At 44.7% G+C, this 12,205-nt stretch overlaps 1 protein-coding gene across 2 annotated transcripts in view; it reads left to right on the forward strand.

Annotated features, from left to right (window-relative positions):
* The first annotated feature begins 7,785 nt into the window (after positions 1-7,785).
* Positions 7,786-12,205, forward strand: part of LOC141100311 (uncharacterized) — a 99,821-nt gene continuing 95,401 nt past the window's right edge. Inside the window, exon 1 of one of the 2 annotated variants that reach the window (XM_073588699.1) lies at positions 7,786-7,949. The gene's annotated coding sequence lies outside the window, so the exon portion shown is untranslated. Of the gene's footprint in view, positions 7,950-9,351; positions 9,558-12,205 lie in introns of those variants that run through there. The other variant, XM_073588696.1, reaches the window with a different exon arrangement.

Below are 12,205 nucleotides of genomic sequence, written 5' to 3' on the forward strand. Positions count from 1 at the left end.
ATAGTCCAAGTGTGGTCTGACAAGTGATTTGTACAGAGGGAGAATTATGTTTTTGTCTCGTGTCCCCAGACCTCTTCTAATGCATCCCATGACCCTATTTGCTTTGGTGGCAGCTGCCTGACACTGGGCACTACAATTTAGCTTCTTATTGGCTAAGATGCCTAAGTCTTTTTCCATGTCTGATTTCCCCAGCAGTTTCCCATTTAGTAAGTAACTGTAGCATCTGTTTCTCCTTCCCATGTGCATAACCTTACACTTATCTGTGCTAAACCTCATTTGCCATTTTTCAGCCCAATTATCCAATTTACTCAAATCTGTTTGTAGTTGCAAACTGTCCTCCTTTGTGTTAACTACCTTACATAGTTTTGTATCATCTGCAAATACTGATATTTTACTGTGTAAGCCATCCACTAGATCATTAATAAATATATTAAATAGTAGGGGGCCCAATACAGAACCCTGTGGTACCCCACTAGTAACCCTGGCCCAATCTGAGTATGCCCCATTGATAACCACTCTTTGCTTTCTATCACTAAGCCAGCTACCTACCCATCTACACACATTTTCCCCTAGCCCAAGCTTTCTCATCTTACTTCCCAATCTTTTATGTGGGACAGTGTCAAATGCTTTAGAGAAGTCGAGATAAATGACATCCAATGATTCTCCTTGGTCCATTTGAGAGCTTACATCCTCATAGAAGCTGATCAGGTTAGTTTGTTTAGTTTGACAGGAACGATCCTTCATAAATCCATGTTGATATGGAGTTAAACATTTATTAACATTGAGATATTCCATAATGGTATCCCTTAGAAACCCTTCAAAAATTTTACCCACAACAGATGTTAAGCTTACCGGCCTGTAGTTTCCAGGTTCCCTTTTACACCCCTTTTTGAATATTGGTACCACATTTGCTTGCCGCCAATCAAAAGGAACAGACCCTGTTTCTATAGAGTCTTTAAATATAAGGAATAGAGGCCTGTCTATCACATTACTTAACTCCCTTAATACCCGAGGGTGAATGCCATCAGGGCCTGGTGATTTGTCAATGTTAATCTTACTAAGGCGGTTCTGCACTTCTTCCTGGGTTAGGCAGGTAATACTTAATGGGGAGTTAACATTATCACTCTGCATTTCCCCTGGCAAATCCTTTTCCTGTGTGAACACTGTTGAGAAAAAAGTATTTAAAACATTTGCTTTTCCCACATCGCTCTCTATGATTTCACCCTCATTGTTCTTTAACCCCTTCACTACCAAGGGTGGTTTGCATGTTAACTCCCGGGCCAATTTTTACAATTCTGACCACTGTCCCTTTATGAGGTCATAACTCTGAAACGCTTCCATGGATCCCAGTGACTCTGACATTGTTTTCTCATGACATATTGTACTTCATGTTAGTGGTAAAATTGCGTTCAAATAATTTGCGTTTATTTGTGAAAAAAACGGAAATTTGGCGAAAATTTTGAAAATTTCGCAATTTTCCAACTTTGAATTTTTATGCCCTTAAATCACAGCGATACGGCACACAAAAAACTTAATAAATAACATTTCCCACATGTTTCCTTTACATCAGCACAATTTTGGAACCAAAATTTTTTTTTGTTAGGAAGTTATAAGGGTTAAAAGTTGACCAGCGATTTCTCATTTTTACAACACCATTTTATTTTTAGGGACCACATCACATTTGAAGCCACTTTGAGGGGTCTATATGATAGAAAATACCCAATAGTGACACATTCTAAGAACTGCACCCCTTAAGGTGCTTAAAACCACATTCAAGAAGTTTATTAACCCTTTAGGTGCGTCACAGGAATTTTTTGAATACCGTATATACTCGAATATAAGTCGAGATTTTCAGCCCAAAAAATTGGGCTGAAAGTCCCCCTCTCGACTTATATTCGAGTCAAATACAAAGGGGTCGGAGGGGGCGGATGTGTCAGGTCATACTTACCCGTCCTGACGCTGTCTTGAGCCCCCAGCTTCTCCCCGTGCTCTCTCTTCCTGCCTTCAGCGGTCACGTGGTGCCGCTCATTAAAACTCATCAATATGCGCATATTGATGAGTTTTAATGAGCGGCACCATGTGACCGCTGAAGGCAGGAAGAGAGAGCGCGGAGAAGCTGGGGGCTCAAGACAGCGTCAGGACGGGTAAGTACAGCGATACTCACCTGTCCTGCGTCCATGGCTGCTTGCTGCTGTCTGTCATCGGTCAGTGACTTCAGACAGCAGAGGGCGCGATGACGTGGTTAATGCGCGCCACGCCCCCTGCAGTCTAAACGTCACTGACTGATGACGTGCAGATAGCGGTGAGCAGCCATGGACACAGGACAGGTGAGAATCTGACACCCAGCGACGGAGAGGTGAGTATGTCATTTTTTTATTTTTACATGCAGCAGCAGCAGCGGCAGCACATGGGGGAATAATCTAAGGAGCTTCTTATGGGGGCAGCATATGGGGGAACAATATGGAGCTTCTTGTGGGGGCAGCATATGAGGGAACAATATATGGAGCTTCTTATGGGGGGCAGCATATGGGGGAATAATCTGGAGCTTCTTGTGGGGGCAGCATATGGGGGAATAATCTGGAGCTTCTTGTGGGGGCAGCATATGAGGGAACAATCTATGGAGCTTCTTATGGGAGCATCATATGGGGGAATAATCTATGGAGTTTCTTCTGAGGACACCATATGGGGGAATAATCTATGGAGCATTTCCCACCCTAGACTTATGCTCGAGTCAATAAGTTCTCCCAGTTTTTTGTGGCAAAATTAGGGGGGTCGACTTATACTCGGATCGACTTATACTCGAGTATATACGGTATTTAAAAAAAAAAAGAACATTTAACTTTTTTTCACAAAAAAAATACTTCAGGTTCAATTTTCTTTATTTTACCAAGGGTAACAGGAGAAATTGGACTGCAAAAGTTATTGTGCAATTTCTCCTGAGTACGCTGATACCTGATATGTGGGGGGGAACCACTGTTTCGGCGCATGGCAGACCTCAGTAGGGAAGGAGCGCCGTTTGACTTTTTCAATGCAAAATTGGCTGGAATTCAGATTGGACGCCATGTCGCTTTTGGAGAGCCCCTGATGTACCTAAACAGTGGAAACCCCCCCAAGTGACCCCATTTTGGAAACTAGACCCCCCAAGGAACTTATCTAGATATGTGGTGAGAACTTTGAACCCACAAGGGCTTCACAGAAGTTTATAACGTACAGCGGTACAATTAAAAAATCATATTTTTTCCACAAAAATGCTCTGTTCACTCCCAATTTTTATTTTTCCAAGGGTAACAGGACCCTAAAAGTTATTGTGCAATTTGTCCTGAGTACGCTGATACCCCATATGTGGGTGTAAATGACTATTTGGGCGCATAGCAGAGCTCGGGAGGGAAGCAGCGCCGTTTGACGTTTTTGGCTAGAATTGAGATCGGACACCATGTCGCGATTGGAAAACCCCTGATGTACCAAAACAGTGGAAACTCCCCACAAATGACACCATTTTGGAATCTAGACCCCCCAAGGAACTTATCTAGATGTGTGGTGAGAACTTTGAACCCCCAAGGGCTTCACAGAAGTTTATAACATACAGCCGTACAATTAAAAAATCATATTTTTTCCACAAAAATGATCTTTTCACCCTCAATTCTTATTTTTACAAGAGTAACAGAACCCTAAAAGATATTGTGCAATTTATCCTGAGTGCGCTGATACCCCACATGTGGGGGTAAACCACTATTTGGGCGCATGGCAGAGCTCAGAAGGGAAGCAGCACCATTTGACGTTTTTAGCTGGAATTGAGATCGGACACCATGTCACGTTTGGAAAGCCCCTGATGTACCAAAACAGAAGAAACCCCCCACAAATGACACCATTTTGGAAACTAGACCCCCCAAGGAACTTATCTAGATGTGTGGTGAGCACTTTGAACCCCCCCAGTGCTTCACAGAAGTTTATAACGCCCGGGCGTGAAAATAAAAAAATCGTATTTTTTCCACAAACATCATCTTTTAGTCCCCATTTTTTTTATTTTCCCAAGGGTAACAGGAGAAATTGGACCCCAAAAGTTGTTGTCCAATTTGTCCTGAGTACGCTGATACCTCATATGTGGGAGAAAACTACTGTATGGGCACACGTCGGGGCTCGGAAGGAAAGTAGTGACATTTTGGAATGCAGACTTTGATGGATTGGTCTGGGGGTGTCATGTGCGTTTGGAGAGCCCCTGATGTACCTAAACTATTGAAACTCTCCACAAGTGACCCCATTTTGGAAACTAGACCCCCCACAGAACTTATCTAGATGTGTGGTGAGCACTTTGAACCCTCAAGTGCTTCACAGAAGTTTATAACGCCTGGGCGTGAAAATAAAAAAATCATTTTTTTCCGCAAATATGATATTTTTGCCCCCAATTTTTTATTTTCCTAAGGGTAACAGGAGAAATTGGACCCCAAAAGTTGTTTTGTAATTTGTCCTGAGTATGCTGATACCCCATATGTGGGGGTAAAACACTGTTTGGGCGCATGGCAGAGCTTGGAAGGGAAGGAGCACCATTTGACTTTTTCAACGCAGAATTGGCTGGAATTGAGATCAGACGCCATGTTGCCTTTGAAGAGCACCTGATGTGCCCAAACAGTGGAAACCCCCCAATTATAACTCCAACCCTAACCCCAACACACCCCTAACCCTAATCTCAGCCCTAACCCTAGCCCTAACACTAACCCTAGCCCTAATGGGAAAATGGAAATAAATACATTTTCTTTTAGTTTTATTATTTTTCCCTAACTAAGGGGGTGATAACGGGGGGTTTGATTTACTATTTATGGCAGTTTTTATGTTTGGCGGCTGTCAGACGCTAAAAGACGCTTTTTATTGTAAAAATAGTTTTTGCATCACCACATATTGAGAGCTATAATTTTTCCGTATTTTGACCCACCGAGTCATGTGACATCTTATTTTTTGCGGGACGAGTTGACGTTTTCATTGGTACCATTTTCGGGCACGTGACATTTTTTAATCGCTTTTTATTCCGATTTTTGGGACGCAGAATGAACAAAAACCAGTGTTTCATGAATTTCTTTTGGGGGGTGCGTTTACACCGTTCCACGTGCGGTAAAATTGATAAAGCAGCTTTATTCTTCGGGTCAGTACGGTTACAGCGATACCTCATTTAGGTCATTTTTTTAATGTTTTGTCAGTTTTTTGCAATGAAAACAATTTTATATAAAAAATAATTATTTTTGTATCGCTTTATTCTGCGAGCTATAACTTTTTTATTTTTTTTCGGATGATGCTGTGTGGCAGCTCGTTTTTTGCGGGACAAGATGACGCTTTCAGTGGTACCATGGATTTTTATATGCGTCTTTTTGATCGCGCGTTATTGCACTTTTTGTTCGGTGGTATGATAATAAATCATTATTTTTTGCTTCGTTTTTTATTTTTATTTTTTAAGGGGTTCGCTAAAGGGGTTAACTAATGGGACAGTTTTATAGGGCAGGTCGCTACGGACGCGGCAATACCAAATATGTGTACTTTTATTGTTTGTTTTTTTTTATTTTGAAAAAATGGATTTATTGGGGAATATTTTTTTTTTTTTTACTAATTTATTTAGCGATTTTTTTAAAATTATTTTTAACACTTTTTTTTTTTTTACTTTATTACCTTGTCCCATGTTGGACATAACTGTCCTGTGACAGATCGCTGATCTGTCACATCACAGATCACTGTGACAGATCAGCAATCTGTCACAGGCAGTTCTGCAGACTTCCTCATGCCTGCGCTTTGCAGGCAGTGAGGAAGTCAGCTCCCTACAGGCCCCCGAAGGCCCCCGTCGCCATCTTGGATCCGGGGGCCTGTAGGGAAAGAGCCCCCAGAGCAGCGCTGCACATTGCGCTGCCGTGGGGGGCTCAGGGAAGCAAGGAGGGAGCCCCCTCCCTGCCGATGCTTCCCTTTAACCCCCGGTACACCGCGATCGCGTTTGATCGCGGTGTACAAGGGGTTAACGTGTCGGGGGCGGTCCGTGACCACCCCTGACACATTGTGCCGGGTGTCAGCTGTGATAACCAGCTAACACCCGGCCACGATCAGCGGCGCTCACCACGTGGGCGCCGCTGATCGCTGGGACGTAATATTCCGTCCATGGTAATTAGGTCCAGGGTCACATGGACGGAATATTACGTCCATTGTAGGTAAGGGGTTAAAAGGCCGACACCATCAATTTTAATCTTTTTACTGTTTATATAATTAAAGAATAGTTTGGGGTTTGTTTTACTTTCCTTAGCAATGAGTCTCTCAGTTTCCACTTTTGCTAAATGTATTTGTTTTTTACACATTTTATTTTTTTCTCTATAACTTTTTAACGCTTCTTCATTGCCTTCTTGTTTTAGCTTCTTAAATGCCTTGTTCTTGTTATTTATTGCCCTTTTTACATCCTTATTTAGCCACATTGGTGTTCTCCTGTTCCTAGCCCTTTTATTTCTGTACGGTATGGCTAGCTCGCAGTGGGTGTGTAAAACTGATTTCAATATTTCCCATTTATTTTCTGTGCTCCTATTTTTGAGGACAGTGTCCCAATCAATTCGGCGAAGGTCCTCTCTAAGCTGATCAAACTTTGCTTTCCTGAAATTCAGCGTTTTTGTAACCCCCTTCCAGGGCACCTTACTGAAGGACAAGTGGAATTGTATTATATTGTGGTCACTGTTCCCTAGGTGCCCATCGACTCGTACTTCTGTTATTCTATCTGGCCTGTTGCTTAAAAGTAAGTCCAGAAGGGCTGTCCCTCTAGTTGGGCCCTGCACAAGTTGTGACAGATAATTATCCTTGGTCACTGACAGAAATTGGTTTCCTTTCTGAGATACGCAGGTTTCAGTTTCCCAGTCTATGTCGGGGTAGTTGAAGTCCCCCATAATAATCACCTCATTGTGATTTGCTGCTTTGTCTATTTGTTTCAATAATACATTCTCAGTGGTTTCTGTTATATTTGGTGGCTTATAACAAACCCCTATGAGGATTTTATTACTTTTCCCTCCTTGTATCTCCACCCATAGAGACTCCACCTCTTCATTTCCCTCTTGTATATCTTCTCTTAGTGTGGGCTTTAAAGTGGACTTTATATATAGACAGACTCCGCCCCCTTTCCTTTTTTTACGATCCCTCCTAAACAAATCATATCCTTGCAAGTTAGCCGCCCAGTCATAGCTGTCGTCTAACCATGTCTCAGTTATTCCTACTTTGTCGTATTTTTCCTCATACATTACCAACTCCAGATCTTCAATCTTATTGGTCAGGCTTCTTGCGTTGGTCAGCATGCAGGAAAGAGGTTTTGCTTCCTTTTTCTTAGCTTCCTTCTGAGTACCCTGTCTTGGGTCCTCTTTACCACATCTAGTATCCTTGATTAGTTTGTCCTTCTGCTGCATGTTCTTGTCTGCTGTTTTTCCTCCCATCCCCTCTTCTTCAAGTTTAAAGCCCTCCTGATGAGTGTGGCAAGTCTTCTGGCGAATGTGTGTTTCCCAGGTTTTGTGAGGTGTATCCCATCTCTTGCGAGAAGTCCATCGTAGAGGTAATTCACACCATGGTCCAAGAATCCAAATATGTAATGTTTTCGGACTTTTATGCTAGATCCGTTATCTTCGCTTTTAGTGTGTCGGCCATCTTGTTTCCTGGACTGTGCATTGACTTTTGCCCTCAACCAATATGGAGTCCTCAGCTTGTCGTTGGCCATCTTGTTTCCTGGCATGTGCAGTGACTTTGCCCTCAAATAACATGGAGTACTCAGCTATGATGTCCCTGCCCTGTTTCCTGCCAATTGTCCTTTTAATCAGCTCCAGCTGATTCACCTGTGCTCCTGAATCAGCTCTATTCCCAGTTTGTGACTTGGTCTGTGAAGCCTGGATCTCCTCTGCTTGGAACCATTTGTGGACACAGAACCCTTCTGCTTGCCAGCTACTTCTGACAGGAAAGTAATAGACTCTGAATATCGTTGGTTGTTTGCCTAACTCTGCAACTATCCTGCTACTGCACTACTTGTATGGAGTAATACAAGAAATGCTTAAGAAGCTTATGTCTCATGTGTCTTATTATACCCATGCGTTAGACTCTAGATAGACTGTATACCACATGACAAAATCCTTGCTGCCTGCACCACCGTCGTAGCCAGTTGTTCACCTCTAGTATCCTATTCCATCTTCTGATGCCATGGCCTTAGACTGGGAGGATTGATGAGAAAACAACCTGTACGTTCCGTTCCTTTATTTTCTTCCCCAGAATTTCAAAGTCTTCGCAAACAGTTGGTAGGTCATTTCTTGCTGTGTCGTTTGTGCCTACATGTATCAGTAGGAAAGGGTAGTCGTCCTTGGATTTGAGGATAGTTGGTATCCTGTTGGCCACATCCTTGATTTTTGCTCCTGGGAGGCAGCATACTTCTCGTGCGGTTATGTCCGGCCTGCAGATAGTTGCCTCCGTGCCTCTTAGTAGTGAGTCGCCCACAACTACCACTCTTCTTTTCTTTCCGGACACACTGCTTGTTGCTCGTGAGTGTTTTTGAGTGTCATTTGTTTCCGCTTTTGTTGACAGAGTAACTTTTGTTGATAGTGTGTCTTCTCTTGTAGATACGGTATCATCCTGAGCTGTGCCATTTTCGTTCTCCAGCATGAGGGCTTCATATTAGTTGCTAAGCTGTGTGGGTGGTGATGACCACTTGATCCGTTTGCTTCTTTTCGTCACATGGCTCCACTTTTCAGCCTCTGTATGTGCTCAGAAGCTTTTCTCACTTTCCGTATCCTGAATGGTTGCTTCTGCTTCATCCAAGAAGTCCTCATGTTCTTTAATTACCTTTAATGTTGCTATTCTTTCTTCCAGTCCCTGCACCTTTTCCTCTAAGAGGGCAACAAGTTTGCACTTCTGACAGGTAAAGTTGAGTTTTTGGGCCGGAAGATCCGTAAACATGTAGCATGTGTTGCAGGTGACCATGTGGATTTTCTTCTCTTCCATATTGCTGATGCAGGCTATTTGATGGGTGGAAACTCGCGCGCCTAACGGCGTGCGGTTTTGCGATGTCCTCAAACAGCGAGACCCGGCAAGTCCCAGCGATCGATCAGCTTAAAGGGAAGGTGCCGCAATTTTATATAATTTGCAAAAAAATAGTAAGTTACAAAACATGTTGTTTCAGCAAACGTTGTACTAACCAGGATTTATGGTTTGTTTGTAATAATGTTTTAATGTAGCCACTGGGCGCTGACATCTTGATTTGCAGATCTGTGGAGGACTCATACAGTCTGCAAATATGGCCGTCCCTGCACATAGGAAACTGCGGTCGGCTTCAGACCGCACATTGCAGCCTCAGTAGCAGAGAACTGGGCACGCCCCTGTGGGCTGCACCATTCACTGCTGTAGGTGTGGCTGGGCGCCATTTTACTGTAGCCCAGTGCTATCTGCTGAGCTCCACTTACCCTCTATCACAGGACCACTTGTGGCATAACGGGTCCTGTGTTGTGAGGAGAGGCTGAAGAAAAGGAGAAGGTGGTCAGCAGAGGAGAGAAGCGCTCACTGGAGCCGGAGGATGGAGAGTGGTGAGTGCGGGTGACTTTCATCTATGCTCCTCTGTACTGCTTACTCCAGGCTCAGCCCTGTGCTTCCTGCTCCAGCGTCCTCCTGCTCTGTCTCCTCACTCACAGCCCCAGTGATCTCCGGTAATCTGACACCTTTGCTTTTATGGCTGTCTGAGGAGGACAGTGACTTATACAGCCCATAGTCTTGTGTATAATTGGGGGGGGCTGGAAGTTTCACCAGTGTGGGCATATCTGTAATACTGTCTGCTGAGCCGTGTATCTAATCCTCTCCTGTGTGATACTGCCTGCTGAGCCGTGCATCTAATCCTCTTCTGTGTGATACTGCCTGCTGAGCCGTGTATCTAATCCTCTCCTGTGTGATACTGCCTGCTGAGCCGTGTATCTAATCCTCTCCTGTGTGATCCTGACTGCTGAGCCATGTATCTAATCCTATCCTGTGTGATACTGACTGCTGAGCCGTGTATCTAATCCTCTCCTGTGTGATACTGCCTGCTGAGCCGTGCATCTAATCCTCTTCTGTGTGATACTGCCTGCTGAGCCGTGTATCTAATCCTCTCCTGTGTGATACTGCCTGCTGAGCCGTGTATCTAATCCTCTCCTGTGTGATCCTGACTGCTGAGCCGTGTATCTAATCCTCTCCTGTGTGATCCTGACTGCTGAGCCATGTATCTAATCCTATCCTGTGTGATACTGACTGCTGAGCCGTGTATCTAATCCTCTCCTGTGTGATACTGCCTGCTGAGCCGTGTATCTAATCCTCTCCTGTGTGATCCTGACTGCTGAGCCATGTATCTAATCCTATCCTGTGTGATACTGACTGCTGAGCCGTGTATCTAATCCTCTTCTGTGTGATACTGCCTGCTGAGCCGTGTATCTAATCCTCTCCTGTGTGATCCTGACTGCTGAGCCGTGTATCTAATCCTCTCCTGTGTGATCCTGACTGCTGACCATGTATCTAATCCTCTCCTGTGTGATACTGACTGCTGAGCCGTGTATCTAATCCTCTCCTGTGTGATACTGACTGCTGAGCCGTGTATCTAATCCTCTCCTGTGTGATCCTGACTGCTGACCATGTATCTAATCCTCTCCTGTGTGATACTGACTGCTGAGCCGTGTATCTAATCCTCTCCTGTGTGATACTGACTGCTGAGCCGTGTATCTAATCCTCTCCTGTGTGATACTGCCTGCTGAGCCGTGTATCTAATCCTCTCCTGTGTGATACTGACTGCTGAGCCGTGTATGTAATCCTATCCTGTGTGATACTGACTGCTGAGCCGTGTATCTAATCCTATCCTGTGTGATACTGTATTCTGAGCCGTGTATCTAATCCTCTCCTGTGTGATGCTGCCTGCTGAGCCGTGTATCTAATCCTATCCCGTGTGATACTGCTCTCCTGAAATACTCTGTGCTGCTGTCACTCTGCTCCCAGAATCCTTGCTGCCTGCCATCCTCGGTGACCGAAGACCCCATTCCTCTCCTCAGATCCCGTCCTGGCGATGTGTGAAACCGAGGGGACAGGGGCCTGATGTATGGTGGAAGGAGCAGGGCGACAGCAGCACAGAGTATTTCAGGAGAGCAGTGTGCTGGTCTGTGGGGGGCGCCCTGTTCGGTGCCAGGGATTGTACAAAGAGCGCTGTGTTTTATTCACATGGATGGACCGTCTGCTTGTCTGCTCCACAGAAATCCAGGAAACATGTCTGCTGATTGATGGCCTGTTCTGATCCAGACTTTACATGCAAAGACAGTCAGTAACTTTGCAAGCCCCATCAAAATGGCTGCTCACTGTGTCTATAGATGTCATAGGTTTTTGTGCCAGATTTCAGTAGCTGCTCCCCCTAGTGTTAACAAGTGGAAATGCCAAACGTTTTAAAATTATTTTTCATATTTTGCAAAATTAAAAACAAACGATAATATTTTTTAAGAAAATGTAAACATTAATTCTTTACATTTTTTCAATTGCTGAAAAAAAATTTTTTGGATGGCACCTTCCCTTTAAGGCGACTCTTCTCCTCTTCCCAGAATGCACCGGAAATATGCAGATGAGCTTCCTGCTTCTCCAATCCCTGGTTTAGTGGGTCGCCCTCCCAGGGCTGGCGGGGTACTCGGTACCGGGCCTGAGGAGCTTCAATGGGAGATGTCACAGTAGCTGGGACCCGGCCCGTGGCCCTGGGCGCCCATTGTAAAAGGGGAAAAGTTCAGTGTGATTAAAGTTTATGAATGATTGTTTTGTGGCACCACCTGTGGTATTCGGCAATGAAGATGTAAAGCCGACGCTGCAGACAGATCCTCTGGGACAGATGTTGTGGTGCAGCAATGATAGTGTAGCCCTCCGCAGGCAGGGCTGTAGTCCCAGGACAGTGTAGATGAAGAGATAGGGGAGAGACATGGATGGTGCAGGGCTAGGCACAAGGATGTAGCAGTGCTGGGTGTGTTGACGCAGGAATAAGTGGAGGACACCAGGGCATGTAGTTCCAAAGCTTTACTCACAGTCTGTTGCAGGTACAGGTGCCTGCCTCGGTGCCGTGTCCTCCGGGTCAGGAGCTCAGCCAACTTCCAGGCAAGATGAAGTACTCCTCCCCAACACTCCGCCAACATATGTCCCTTTTCTGAACGTCTCCCTTTTGCGCCTATAGTGAAGTACTCACAGT

The sequence above is a fragment of the Dendrobates tinctorius genome, unplaced genomic scaffold (genome assembly GCF_039654945.1).
Source record: "Dendrobates tinctorius isolate UK_male_01 unplaced genomic scaffold, ASM3965494v1 ptg000104l, whole genome shotgun sequence".
NCBI lineage: Eukaryota > Metazoa > Chordata > Amphibia > Anura > Dendrobatidae > Dendrobates > Dendrobates tinctorius.